Here is a 13,540-nt window from a genome sequence, read left to right as displayed (position 1 = left end):
TGTTACACAACAGCAGAGACTATGAGTTATGCTATCATGAGAGTGGTGATGGATTTTTTTCATTGCTTAGTTTTACAGGTTCTGTACATTTGAACATTCAAAGTGACTAAAGTAAAGGAGTTTTCCCTTTTTACCACATAATTCCCAAAGATCAACACTAATAGAAAGCCTAATTCCAGCCAAGATTCAATTACTGTCTCTCAGGCATCCCAGCAGTGGATTTCATGACTTCAGACAGCCATCTTTATCAGTGGAGAACTCAATGCTCTGAGGTTTACTGGCAGAGTCTCACACTGGGTAATACGTTGGTAAATAATGTCCTATGGAATTCTACTATTGATAAATTCTACTATGGAACTGCGATGTGTCCTGAAAAAATCTTCTATGATAGTGGTACAGTCCATCACACCCCACCTACAGCCTTTAAAAGAGAAAAAAACAAATTCTGATATTATGGTGGAAAAAGAGCCCTGGAATCTTTGTAGAAGGACAAAAGACGGAAAGAACGGGCAGTGTAACCATGGCGAAGAGAAGGGAAATATTGGAGAGAGCTTTTTTCATACACTTTTTATCATTGTTTTTCCAGCCCAACAATGATCAACAAATATGGGCAGGCGTCCTGTGCCAAATCCAATCTACCTTTCTTCCAAGCATACAGGAATGTCAGTGAATTAAATATTGACATATGAAAATTCCCAAAAATATGCAATCACACATATGCAGTTTGAGCAAACATAAGACAATACCCAAGTACCACAAACTACCAGGCATCATTAGCAGTTCAGGTGGGGAGCTGTGTCAGCATGCGTAGGCTGCAAAGGAACAAGTAATAGGTCTATTCCATGCTTAAAAGAGAAGAAAGAAAACACAACATTTCAGCCGTGGAGCCCTCACACCTGAAGAAGGCTCCACGGCCGAAACGTTGTGTTTTCTTTCTTCTCTTTTCATCCAGTGTCATTAGCCAGTTCCTGTCAAAATAAAATAGAAATGGATAACATTCTAGAGAGAGTTTGAAATACCAAGGTACAATTTAAACCATATTTCTTCCACTACAACCACAATATTTTGGAGAGATCGCTGAGCCTAACTGTTCTGGCATGCCCGTTAGCCTCCGTCCTGCTTCACCAATGAATGCAACGGGGCACATTCTGAGGGAGATGCGGTCAATCAGGTTGCAGGAAAACCACGCTATGCTTTTTTTTGAGATCCTGAAAAGGACAGAGGGGCCATGTATATGTGTGCAGCTGGATATGTAATTGCAGGTGGCGTAGCAAATTCTGCTGAAGCCCCACTGCCTGGTGTGGACGGTAGCTGTGCATGTTGCAGCAGATCAAGGGGGCATGTCATGTGTTTGAGCACTTCACTCCCTTCCGGAAGCACGTGATTCCCTGAGTCCCAAAAATTTGTAAGTTCTTTGGATGACCTGTGGACCGATCTTTCACGATGAAGAATTCCTTAAGAAGAATAGATCTCGGCCCACCATCCCAATGCCTCCATCTCAAAACAGCAACCTCCCACTGCCCTTAGTCTGCAAGGCAGTCCTTTCAAGTGCGATGATGACGCCGGGACCTTCGTTGCCTATTGTACGAGCTGAACTTTTGTGCTCATCAATTCAACGCTCTTTCCATCAACTCATCTTGTCTTTGACGCTTCGTGTTTTGTGCTCCTTTGACTATCGGCATATCGGGTGACTGCAAACACTGAAGTTCTTGCTTACGGAGTGTGGAACAGTGTTTTCAAGTGATCGCTGTTCTGTCATGTTGACGCCGAGTGAATCTTTCTTTGGCAACATGGGCAGGCTGACAGCAGCGCGAGCTAAAGTAATGGCAAATTTCTTGACTTATTTCTGAATGTGAATGTTCTTTAGAAAAGGGATGCGGCGTTGCTTCTCCCCCATGTAAAGGTCACGCATTCCAGACGTGGTTATGAGCGAACAGTTGCCGCAAGTGTTTGAAAAGAGCAAGAGAGGAAGCAGCCCTGCCCCGTGTGAGGATCAAACTCAGGACCTTCAGACGATGAAACTGACGCGCTACCAACTACGCCAACGAGGCCAGCTGCAGTACACAGCCGGAAAGTTTGCCTCATATGGATTTCAGTCGCCCGTTCCCTAATCTTTAGACGCCCTCTGCTGGATGTTGCATTTGCCTTTTGATCTCACCGATACTTTTTTGGTCTGTTTCTGTTGCGAGTCCGTTTTTCAGATCTCACCTAGCACAAGTCTCTCTGGCTGAAGTGGCCTCTCTGCTTCAGCATCGTGCCCTCACTCAGCCATTAAAAACGTCACTCGGACTTCTGACATGCTGACATGAAATGTCAAGAGAGAGTGGCGGAGACGCTTAAGGCAGAGAGAAGATGAAGAGGGGGGGTGGCTGCGAAATGATTGACAGCTGCAATCAGCTTTAGATGGGGAAGTGTACTACTAGTAGCAGTGTAGAGCTCTCTGTGGTGGAGTTCAAGCGCATGTTCTATGGGCCAGTGGCGTAATGGATAACGCGTCTGACTTCGGATCAGAAGATTGTAGGTTTGAGTCCTACCTGGCTTGCGAGGCTTTTAAACCTCTCAGGTTCCTCGGTAACAGGTTGCCGTCATGTATATGAACTATAGAAAAGCATTTGCCACAACCCGTAAATTAGCACGCAAGTGTGGGCTAGTGAACACAGAACTGTATGGAGATCATCTCCAGTTCCGAGCTCAATTGCAATGAAAAAACATGCAGAACAGAACTGGAGAGCAGCTGAATTTGTGCTCAGTAGGGTGGGGAGGACTCAGCATTCCTATTGTTCTAATTGGCATGAACTGCAGGGGATCTGAATCAGAACATGTCAGTTAGTTCGATCATTGCGTCAATATGTAGGCCACGTTAATACAGAATTATTACTTTGTCTGTCTCGTCTTTGTATATAGCTGAATGTCCCTGACAATTTCATGTTAGTTTTTAAGAACGACATTGGTGCTAATATATACATATATAGCATATAAGGAACACGTAAAAGTTTAGTCCATGCTGAAAAGATAAGAAAACCGCCACAACGTTTCATCTTGGAATAAATCTTTACTTGTTGTTTTGCAGCCTACCCATTCTGACCTAACTCCTCCCTTGAAATTCCCTAACAGATAAGGGTACGTAACGGCTCATGCGATGCTCAGTTGCAATTTGACCCAAAACAAACAAGAACAGCAGCTGAGGGTTTGAGTTTGAACATGCACTGTATTAAAGCAGCTTTTATTTCCATTGATAAATGCTAGATATTCCTACAGAGATTCTCCAGGTGAGTAAGCGATTCCTGTTTCTGTTTCTATTTCTGTTTCATATATATATACAGTATATATATATACATGTTACATGTGTCTCTGCAATAGTACAAATGTGTTATACACTATCAGGGGCTGCTTTTTTCTGCACCTCATCTACAACAAGGGTTTTTTTTTTTCATTTATGTTTGTGGACCTTCACCATTTGAGGAAGTGAGTTAGATAAGAAAGTTACAGGTATGGTGAGCAATGACTGACAAAGGCACGTACTGCGTATTCCTTACAGAAGTGTAAGCAATTTGTTCTAAAAAACACCGGCTAAAGTCCAACATCGTTAGCAATCTTATTACTTAAACAGAATTAACATCAATAAACTGTAAGGTGCTGGTACATGCGAGTAGATTTGATCTTCTATTAAACAAAAATGCAATTACAGCTCTAAATAGGTCAACCTAGACTTCTGTAACAGATCTGTTCAGGTCATCGCTGTTCCTCTGACCTTGTGATTCTTTGGAATTTTAAAAGTGTATTTCGCTTGCCTTTCATGTGGTCTGTGTACAAGTCACTGTGGAGTATGCGGTCCTACACAGCCTTGCTATAGACGTGATGAGCCTCCGCTATGTTGCAATGGAGAACAGGTTCAGTACGGAGCTGCCGAGAAAATTCAGCTGGAAAGCTCGTTGCAGAAAAGCATCGGTATCTGTGTCCAGCGGCAAAGCGTCCTTCGTGGGTGCTGAAGAACCGATTTCACAGGCTGCGGGTCCAGGCGATTTAGAGTGTTAAAGGTCCCAGCGAAAACGAAACGGCGCTGGTCCTTTTACACGCACGCACGCAAACAAATGCAAAGGACGCCGTAGTCGGCAGGATTTGAACCTGCGCGGGGAGACCCCAACGGATTTCAAGTCCGTCACCTTAACCAATCGGGCACGACTACAGCGAACGCCGCGGCCGCTGCCTTCTTGCTACAATCGAACAGGGAGTGCGAGGCGGCGGCGGCAGCTGAGGCAACTTTTTTCAAGTTCGCTCTCCGTTTAAGAAACCTTTTACGCCATACGTGCAAGCACACACACACACACCTCAGAGGACTTAAGGGTGGCTTCAAGTTGGAATGATAAAATCTCCCCGTTCGGACATGAAAACAGAACGTTCTTAGACAGAAAGCAATCAACAACGGAGACATGTGGACGACGATTTTAGTCACTGCACTTTGAATAGCATTTTTACTCCAGTTACAGGAGATGCACCAATGGCCCTTGACCTACGCTCTTACCAATGCCTTGAACATTCAAACAAAACAGCCCTCAAGTCCTGCGGTTTAATATAACGCTGTTACGTGTCGAGGCAGTATTTGACTCTGTCCTACCGTTGAGACACGGGGCGTATATGGAAACGAACACATGCTACGGATCGTCTCTAATCGGTCCCTACAGCTGGAAGGCTCCTTGAAGCGTGCACCCCCATCATTCATCTTTGCGCATCTGTGAAAGGTAGACTCTTGAGCAATGTTTGAGCCAGCTCTAAGGCAACTAGTGCTATTGGACAGACACCTCTGGAAGATCCTAAGAGTCTCTTAACACCACTTCCAGCAGCAAGCTTAATTGTTCGCTGGAGGTCTCCCACCCAGGTACTGACCAGGCAAAGAATCACCAGTACATTGAATGAGGAAGTTAATCCTGAAATCCAATTACATATCTCAAGGTAAGACAAATCCATAAGAACATGTCTTAGTATTACTTCGTTTACATTAGTATGGCACTGAGTTGGAGCTCCTCTTTAAGCTGTGGTTTAGTTTTGCATTCATGTGTTTCTAGAGCAGTGATTTATGGGGGTGGGTGGGTCTTTCACAGAGGCTCAGGACAAATCCCCCGCCTGAAAGTCTAATGTGTGCGTTCAGACAGTCACAGGTCAAGAGCCAGGCAGGAGGACAATGGACAGAAGAGCCAACGAACTAAAAATAAAAGAACAGATACGAAAAAGCCACCATCTTTTTCTTTTTGACATTTTCCGACTTTCATGCAAGCCAGGACAAAGTTGCTCAGAGCTACTTGTGGATTCAAATACTCTATCGAGTGCTTTGATGAGTTTTTGCAATTTGATTGTCGTCCTGTCAGCCTGTTTCTGTTTTTTTTTTTCAATCTAGGGATGGAAAGTATGAGGGAAATGATGGAGCAATCAATAACCGCTCCGGAAAAATGGCAGAAAGAAATGGTCCGTCACTAAGGACATTTGTGAAGCAGAGGAGTGACATCACCACAAAGGCGACACATTCTGCTGATGGTTTTGGTGAATAATGATTGAGGCGCGTTAAGAGAAAGGCAGCTGTGTCAGCATGCGTAGGCTGCAAAGGATCAAGCAAAGGTTTACTCCATGCTGAAAAGAGAAGAAAAGAAGCACAACGTTTCGACTGTGGAGCCTTCTGCGCCATCTTCTTTAGCGGTGATGATGTTTACATTGGAAAAACTGAGACATGCGTCCCTGGGTGGGCTTGAACCCCCAACCTGTCGGTTAACAGCCTAATGCGCTAACCGATTGCGCCACAGAGACTGACGGCCGCTTGTACTCCCTACATTTGCAGGTTTATGGTCAAAGAAAACAATCACTTGCGCTTCTTGCAGCCGGCAATCTTTTTCCACTGACAACCAAGAAATGGATTTCATCTTTCACAAGCTGTATGGATTTCTTCAAAAACAAGTTATTCCAGAAAGGAAATGAATTCTTGCATTAAACTGAACCAAGCTGTACATGTTTGTCTGAAATGAGACATTCGGCACAACAAGACACGGAGAGAGGCACCGCTGGTATTCAGACCCAGGATCGCCTGCTGACTAGGTGGGCACTTTAAGCCACTAGGGAACAGCGCCAGCGGAGCACCGCGCTTTTACAGACACTTGGACACATCTGCGTTCGGTGTGCACTTAACCTGCTCTCTGAGCCCGTTGCCTCCGTCCCATTTAATAGCAGAACTGACGCCAAGAGAAATGATGAGAAATGGCATTTATCGGGCACTTTTCATGTCCAAGGAGCTCAATGCCCTTGACACCTCCCCAAGGCGACAGAGCTGTGCATTCTTTGGCGACACCATTTTTTCTTTTGTTTAATTTCTATACTTATTGATAGAATAAAAACGATATGTCATGTACTGTAAGGGAAATGTCTCTTTTCATGGGGAAAGCTAGCACCAGCAAATGTTGTGTTTAGAAGAAGTGATTTAACATGACACGTGACCTAATTTACCGGAGCAAAAGCTCACCCAGCAAGCCCTGCTTTACTTCTACAGGAGAGAAGTACTGTAGAGTCTGCAAGATGTTCAGCTGGGTAGCTACGTCAGCATGCCTCGGCTGCAAAGGAACAAGTAATAGGTTTATTGCATGCTGAAAAGAGAAGAACGGAAACACAGCGTTTCGACTGTGAGGTCTTCTCACACCTGAAGAAGTCTCACACCTGTAAAAGGCTCCATGGTTTTCTTTCTTCTCTTTTCAACATGGAATACACCTATTGTCTGCAAGATGTGACAATTTCATGGTGTTTTGGAAGAAAACCTTTTTTCTTTGAATTCAAAATCAATCGGAATTTCAGCACGACACATCAACACTTTTTCAATTTTAAGGAGATGATATTTTAAACCTGATAAAAATAGTAGGAAACACAAGTTTCTTGCTGTGAAAATTGCATGCAGAACAGAACTGGAGAGCAGCTGAATTTGTGCTCAGTAGGGTGGGGAGGACTCAGCATTGCTATTGTTCTAATTATTATGAACTGCAGGGGATCTGAATCAGAACATGTCAGTTAGTTTGATCATTGCGTCAATATGTAGGCCACGTTAATATAGAATTATTACTTTGTCTGTCTCTTCTTTGTATATAGCTGAATGTCCCTGACAATTTCATGTTGCCTGCGATGTGTCCCCTCTCCCCACAGCAGTGGCAGATGACCAGCCGTCGTCGCTCCCCCAACATCGTCGCGCTGGGCGTCTCCTCCTCCCCATCTGATTCCCCGTGCGCCCCTCCGTTGGTGCCCACCGGTCTCCTCGAATACGGCAACAGTGTGCTCAGCCAGAGCCAGGGCCTGCTCCAAGGGGACCAGTGCGGCCAGCATCACGTGGCACTGCACCTCAGTCGGCGCCGGGGCCAGGAACGCCTGGAGCGCTATTTCCCGGTGGGCCTCCTCCGGAAGAGTAGGGTAACCCTGGCGGGCTAAGTAGGCCACGTCTGCGGCTGTTACCTTCACTGTTACCTGGATACCTCTTTATCTAGAACTCACTCTTCCCCCTGCCTGTCTGGCTTCTTTTAATCCTTCTGTGCCCGGATTGCAGCGGGTAAGATATTTTTCCAAGAAAAAAAGAGAAATTAAAAAAAGAGAAATTTCACCAGAGCCCCTGCTCATGTCTAATTTTTAGTTTAGAAGGATTCAAGCAGGATTTTGGATGAAAGGCAGCGACCTTAATCAAGCCCAAATCATAATTGAACCCATTCAGAGCCTACATTACATTTTAGTGTTTCATTCTGAGCAGAATGCCCTCACACCTGAAGAAGGCTTGCGTTTTCTTCTCTTTTAAGCATGTGTACAATGCTGTAATACAATTTAAAATAATTAAAAGTTTAAAAAGTATCAACTAAACTCCATTAATATCGAGTGTCTTTTATACAGCTTTTATACAGCTTTTAAGTATAGATTACACTTTTCTAAAATGTATTTAAAAAATAAAAACGATTACTAATCTAATCTTTCCACGTTTGATCCCAAAATCCCAAGAAAAATTAATCTAAACTAGGAGAAAGCTATGCTGAAAGTTTATTAATATACTTAGAAGACAAAGATAACAATTTATGTTGCATTTGTCTGATTGTGAATCAAAAAATACATTTAATTAACTGCTCTCAGTGACAGCTGACAATCCTCCATACACTCAAGTGAAAAATTAGTAATGCCAATGTAAACGTGGTATTTACAATTTGTTGATAATAGAAATGTTAAGTTCTCTAAAGCTTTTTGAGGCAGCAAAAGATTTGAACACCCTATATTGTAATGAGCTGCTGAGCTGAGAATGGGTTATGTTCCTGCTGTCAGAGGGGGTGGAAAGTGCCCGCGGTTATTTAATTAGTATTACAATTCACACTGATTCCCTTGAAAAGGTATGGACATAAGAATATTCGTGCGTGGTCAAAAAATGGCATTAAGCACTTAAAATTAATATGGTTAATAAGAGTAAACTGGAACATGCTGTACAAGATCGGCTAAACTGGGATCTATCGCTTACGCCTGAAATTGGAGCTGCTGTCGCAGTGAATAGCGACTAATAAGTCTGTCTTTCTGTGGGGGGAAGGGAATCTGATCTGATCTGCAAACCTCCAACAGAGCTGTTCAACTGGTTTTTGTCGGGCACATCAAGTGTCAGGTGTAAGCGATAAATATATTTAGCTGAAAAGCTGTACAACGCAAGACATTTCAGTATTCTAGGTTTCGTGAAAAAGCACATTGTGCTGCTGTAATACAGTTTAAAATAATTAAAAGTCTAAACAGTATCAGCTTATGTATGGGTTGTATTTTAAAAAAAGTCAAAAACCGCACTCAAAATGCAATTTAGCGCTTTCTGGCAAGAGGAGACACCCAAATTAATAATGTAACATGCTACTGTTTGTGCATGGATATAGTTATAATGCTATTTCCTTAGACACGTGATTCCATGTTTTATTTTGAATCCCCGGCGGAACCGGGCATCCATAAGAATCAAGTACTGTAACAGGTTTATTCTATGCTGAAAAAAAAAGAAGAAAGAAAACACATTCCATAAGAATCAGCGCCTTTATATAGCGCCTTTAAAGGTGGCTTCTCAAAACGCTTTACAGGATAAAAACAACAATAACAACAACAACAACAACAATATTGTGTTTCATTGCACTTTGACAGATTGTCTTTAAATCAACTGTTGATTTAAAGTTTGACAGTAAATGTTTATATTGTAACGCATACAGCCTCCATTTCTTATTAAAAATGTAGCCTAAGAGGGGGGGTCTGCTCTCACAATCCTCCATATACTCAAGTGAAAAATTAATAATGCCAATGTAAACATCGTATTTACAATTTGTTGATAATAAAAATGTTAAGTTTTTTAAAGCTTTGTGATAGTTTACCCAGTTTACCCATTGTTATTAAAAATGACTTGGATTCGAACATGTTGTGATATTTAGAAATATAAAAGTCAATTAATTGTCAATTTCCATATTTATGTCTTTATTTAGCGGTTTCATTAGTGACAAAGGCTAAACTTTCTTGGAAAAATGTCTTTGCTGTCTTGCTGATACATTAAGCTTTCTAAACTCAGCCACAAAGTCATGTGACTGATTTTTCGCCCTGTTTCGTTGGTTAAACGCAATGATCACAAGCACCACCATGGTAACTGGGACATGTAGTTTTTAATTCAGATTGAATTATAACTGTACGTACTGTAGCGGCGAGGCTTATTAATAAGACAGAATTAAGTGTTGCTGTGCTTTCCCAAATGAGGCCCCATCTCCCTCTTCATCTCTGTGGTGCAGTCACAGAGAAGCTATTCATGCAGACTGATTTAAAGATGTTTTCTTTTGATAAGGTACAGCTCCCAAATGGGGATGCACTTAGCTAAGCCTGGCTATCATGATCAATGGTCATCCATTGGCGCCTAAAGGTCTGCAAGATTCCAAGAGAGAGCCTCATCCAAGTGGTCTACAACCCCAAGGTCAGCATCACCAGAGCACCGTCGCAAGCTGAACAGCAAAGCCTGGCATAGAGCCAGAGAGCGCGGATTAGACAGCAACAAGCCTGCAACTGCTTCTTTGTGCCCGCAGGAGATCTGAATCCCCAGAGATTGGATGAGTATTCAACTTCACTGCATGACAGCTCGAGAATTCAATTGTTATCCCAACCATTTGATATCAATTTAATTCCTAAGAGTTATGTACTTGTTTTGAGTATCTAGTGTAGAAGTTATAACCAAGTTCATTTACGAAACGGTCTAAATGAATGATATACTGAACGTATGTCCTCTTGATATATGTAACTCTTTGTAACTGACTGAATATATACCTTTTGTATTCTGATAACCCTCTCGATAAGATCTGTTAGGTTTACATGCATATTCTATGTATTAATAAATGTATCCTCATGTATTAGTACCTGTGTGTGTGCGTTGTTTGAGTTATATCGCAAGGTTGGATTCTAAAGCCATTAAAAGAATCATTTTGTGATTTACTGCTACAATGAATAATTGTCCCAGTAAATCCCAAATCCTACAGAACTAGTGCCTTCAGAGAGCACACTACAGATGTTACCTATTTATCGTTGAACAGGATGTATGTGATGTGGCGACTAGGTTCAATTTTGTATCCTCTTTAAAAGATTAAGGACTGGGGTGAGTGTGATTTACCACCCTTTCAGCTAAGAACCCGACGTGCGGACCGTTTAAGCTGCATAGACTCGGTCGTTTAACTCTTCTCCATTAGCAGGGTTAAGGTTAAAGAAAAAAACATTGCTGACTTCTTTTTTTTTTTTGCCAGCCGCGAGCGCAGATTAGCAAGATTTGTATTTCATGTTTTGCAAGTTGCATCCATTTTAAGAAAAACAAGTCGCGTTAAAGACAGGAAATGAATGCTTGCATTTAATTAAGTCTAGCCGTAGGCGGTTGTCCATAATGACCAGTTCTGTTCGAGAAGAACAAAAAAGGCACAGCTGGGATTCAGAGCCAGGGTCTCCTGTTTACTAGGCAGGCGCTTTAAGCAACTAAGCCACGGCGCCCCAGGAGCGCTGTCCTTTTGCAGCCACTTGGAAACACCACTCAGACACATCTGCATTCGGTGTGTGCTCCGCCGGCTCGCTGAGCAAGTTGCCACCTTTACATACAATAGCAACATCAACACCAAGAGAAAGGGTGACAAATGGCTTTTATCTGGAACTTTTCATGTCCAAGGAGCTCAATGTGCTTTCTGTGTACAACAGGGCCACTGATCTCCACACTGGCCACTGAACCACAGCAGTGGCTTGCTGGCTTGACATCTCCCAAGGAAAATGTTGAAATCGCATGTGGAACAGGAAAATGACCCTCGAGTACGAGGGAAAAAAAAGAAAAAGATCATCTGGAGCGCGCCAACCCATGTCCGGACAGCCCACTTTTGTCGACGAGGTGGCCGAGTGGTTAAGGCGATGGACTGCTAATCCATTGTGCTCTGCACGCATGGGTTCAAATCCCATCCCAGCTCCAGCGAAGCCCCTTTGGGTGTTATGTCATCAAAAAGTAGAACAGCGAATCTCCCTTTGATCAAAAGCGCAACAGAACTGTTTTCCGTGGAGCAGGTTTCAGACCCGTAGACCTGTTTTATTTGTAGGGCAGGGCACATTCCCAAATGCGAATCTCCTGTTTTAGAAATGCTTTGGGCGGCGTGAAGTGAAAATAAGAAATGGGCTCCAGGTGCACATGGAAGCAATCAAGTGTTTCATCCGAGCTGTTTCAAAGACTGCCCAAGAGCTTTCCTTTCACAGAGGCGCAACGATTAATGATGGGGGTGCACCCTTCAATGCGCCTAACGACTCTAGGGAGTGATTGAGACGATTCGTAGCGTGTGCTCATTTCCCTCTATTCCCCGTGTTGCAGTGGTAGGATGACGTAAATTACTGCTTCGACACGTAATGGCATTATAATCAAGTGCAGGAGCTGAGGGCTTTTGTTTTGTTTCGTTTTCCATGGCGTTCGTAAGCGCGCAAATCAAAGGAAATTCCTGCGTCTAATAGGAATGTAAATGCTTTTGAAAGTGCAGTGTGGTGCAGCTTGTAAAATCCTTGTCCACATTTGTGGTTTGTTGATGTTTTTTCTGTCTGCCAAAGTTGCATTTTGACATCCGGACGGGGAGACTTTAGCATTTGAACGTGAAGCCAGCCTTAAACCCTCTGAGGCGTGTCTGTCTGCCGGCACGTATTTTGTGAAAGGTATTTTGTTTTTTTAACGGAGAGTGACTTTGAAAAAGTTTCCGCAGCCACCTCGCACTCCGTGTTAGATTATAGGAGGAATGCGGCGGCGGCGAGCTCGCTGTAGTCGTGGCCGAGTGGTTAAGGCGATGGACTCGAAATCCGTTGGGGACTCCCTGCGCAGGTTCGAATCCTGCCGACTACGGCGTCTGCCGCATGTCGCCTTGTGCCTGCGCGACAAAGGCGAAGTGCCGCTTCTCCTTTCCTGGTACTATAGAAATGCTAAATCGCTTGGCCCCGCTGCCATGGAAATCAATTCTTCAGATAACCACACATTTTGCGTTCGCACCTCTGGTGCTCTACTTATGCCTTTGAAAACCTAATGAATAAAGCTGAAAGAACCGACATGATATGTAGGTGCTCGTAAAGCACGCAGTAAAGAACTGTTAACAGCAAGGGTTTCAGTGGGTTAACTGAGGAGAAGGCGTGATCGCTAATTGTTGACTTTTTATTTGGTGTTAGAAACACTCTTACTGTGCATGACGTGCAACAAATGTAGCCACAGAAATTGCATCACGCTTTCATGACGTTAGGATTTGTTTGTGCAACATCCGAGAAGAGTACTTGTGGCTTGAATGTGAACTGTACGTGCCCGCCCCCTTTCCTCTGTAGTGCATGAGTTCCTCCCGGCATGCCCTTCGTCATTGTTCTGTCATCTTGTATTTAAAGGGTTGTATTTCTGCTGCTGAAAATAAGCAACGGTTTTCTCACAACGCCCTTTGTTCCCGACGGAGCCCTTGTCTGTCATGAAATTCTTCAAAACCTCAAGCTAGAAGAAGAAGAAGACGACAAATATGAAGCGTTACAGCAACGACATGCCATGAGACGATCGATAACGATTTCCATAGGATCCCCGCGGTTGCCTGGCAACCGTCAGCTTTGCGCAGTGGCAGTATCGTAGCCTGTGAGGTTTAGCCGAGGCGCGATTCTTGCTAGTTGAAAACTTTTCCCAATACCCCGCTTCCACCGGTTTGCAATACAATCGGCGAAAGCAATTTTTGACAGTCTCGTCAGAGACTGAGCAAGGTGTTTAAAGACAGATTTTGTCATGGTGACATCATGGTAGAAAAAAACGAGCTTGTTACGTCTCAACAGAAACGCTCTTTAGCTCTTTCAGCGTTATGCAGAGAACAGCGTCTGTCGAGATCACTTTTGAGTCAGTGCGAAACGCCGTGTGCTGTCAGTTTGATTTCATATTGCTCGTAGCGGCCCCCGGCTTATGTCTGTCAAACGTTAGGTTGCGCTTCTTCATGCTGCATCGTCGGCATGAGTGGAGCTTTTTAAACGTCTGTAC

At 43.5% G+C, this 13,540-nt stretch overlaps 4 non-coding genes across 4 annotated transcripts; 3 read left to right on the top strand and 1 right to left on the bottom strand.

Annotated features, from left to right (window-relative positions):
* The first annotated feature begins 2,469 nt into the window (after positions 1-2,469).
* On the top strand, positions 2,470-2,542 carry trnar-ucg (transfer RNA arginine (anticodon UCG)). The gene has a single exon. It is a non-coding gene; the product is annotated as a tRNA-Arg (tRNA).
* Positions 2,543-4,104: 1,562 nt separating this feature from the next.
* trnas-uga (transfer RNA serine (anticodon UGA)) lies at positions 4,105-4,186 on the bottom strand. The gene has a single exon. It is a non-coding gene; the product is annotated as a tRNA-Ser (tRNA).
* Positions 4,187-12,309: 8,123 nt separating this feature from the next.
* trnas-cga (transfer RNA serine (anticodon CGA)) lies at positions 12,310-12,391 on the top strand. Its single transcript has one exon. It is a non-coding gene; the product is annotated as a tRNA-Ser (tRNA).
* Positions 12,392-13,121: 730 nt separating this feature from the next.
* Positions 13,122-13,263, top strand: LOC138230210 (U4 spliceosomal RNA). Its single transcript, XR_011186245.1, has one exon. It is a non-coding gene; the product is annotated as a U4 spliceosomal RNA (small nuclear RNA).
* Positions 13,264-13,540: the final 277 nt, after the last annotated feature.

Source organism: Lepisosteus oculatus, unplaced genomic scaffold (genome assembly GCF_040954835.1).
Source record: "Lepisosteus oculatus isolate fLepOcu1 unplaced genomic scaffold, fLepOcu1.hap2 HAP2_SCAFFOLD_48, whole genome shotgun sequence".
NCBI lineage: Eukaryota > Metazoa > Chordata > Actinopteri > Semionotiformes > Lepisosteidae > Lepisosteus > Lepisosteus oculatus.
Note: the sequence above shows the minus strand (reverse complement) of the source record. Positions and strands in the feature narration are given on the sequence as shown.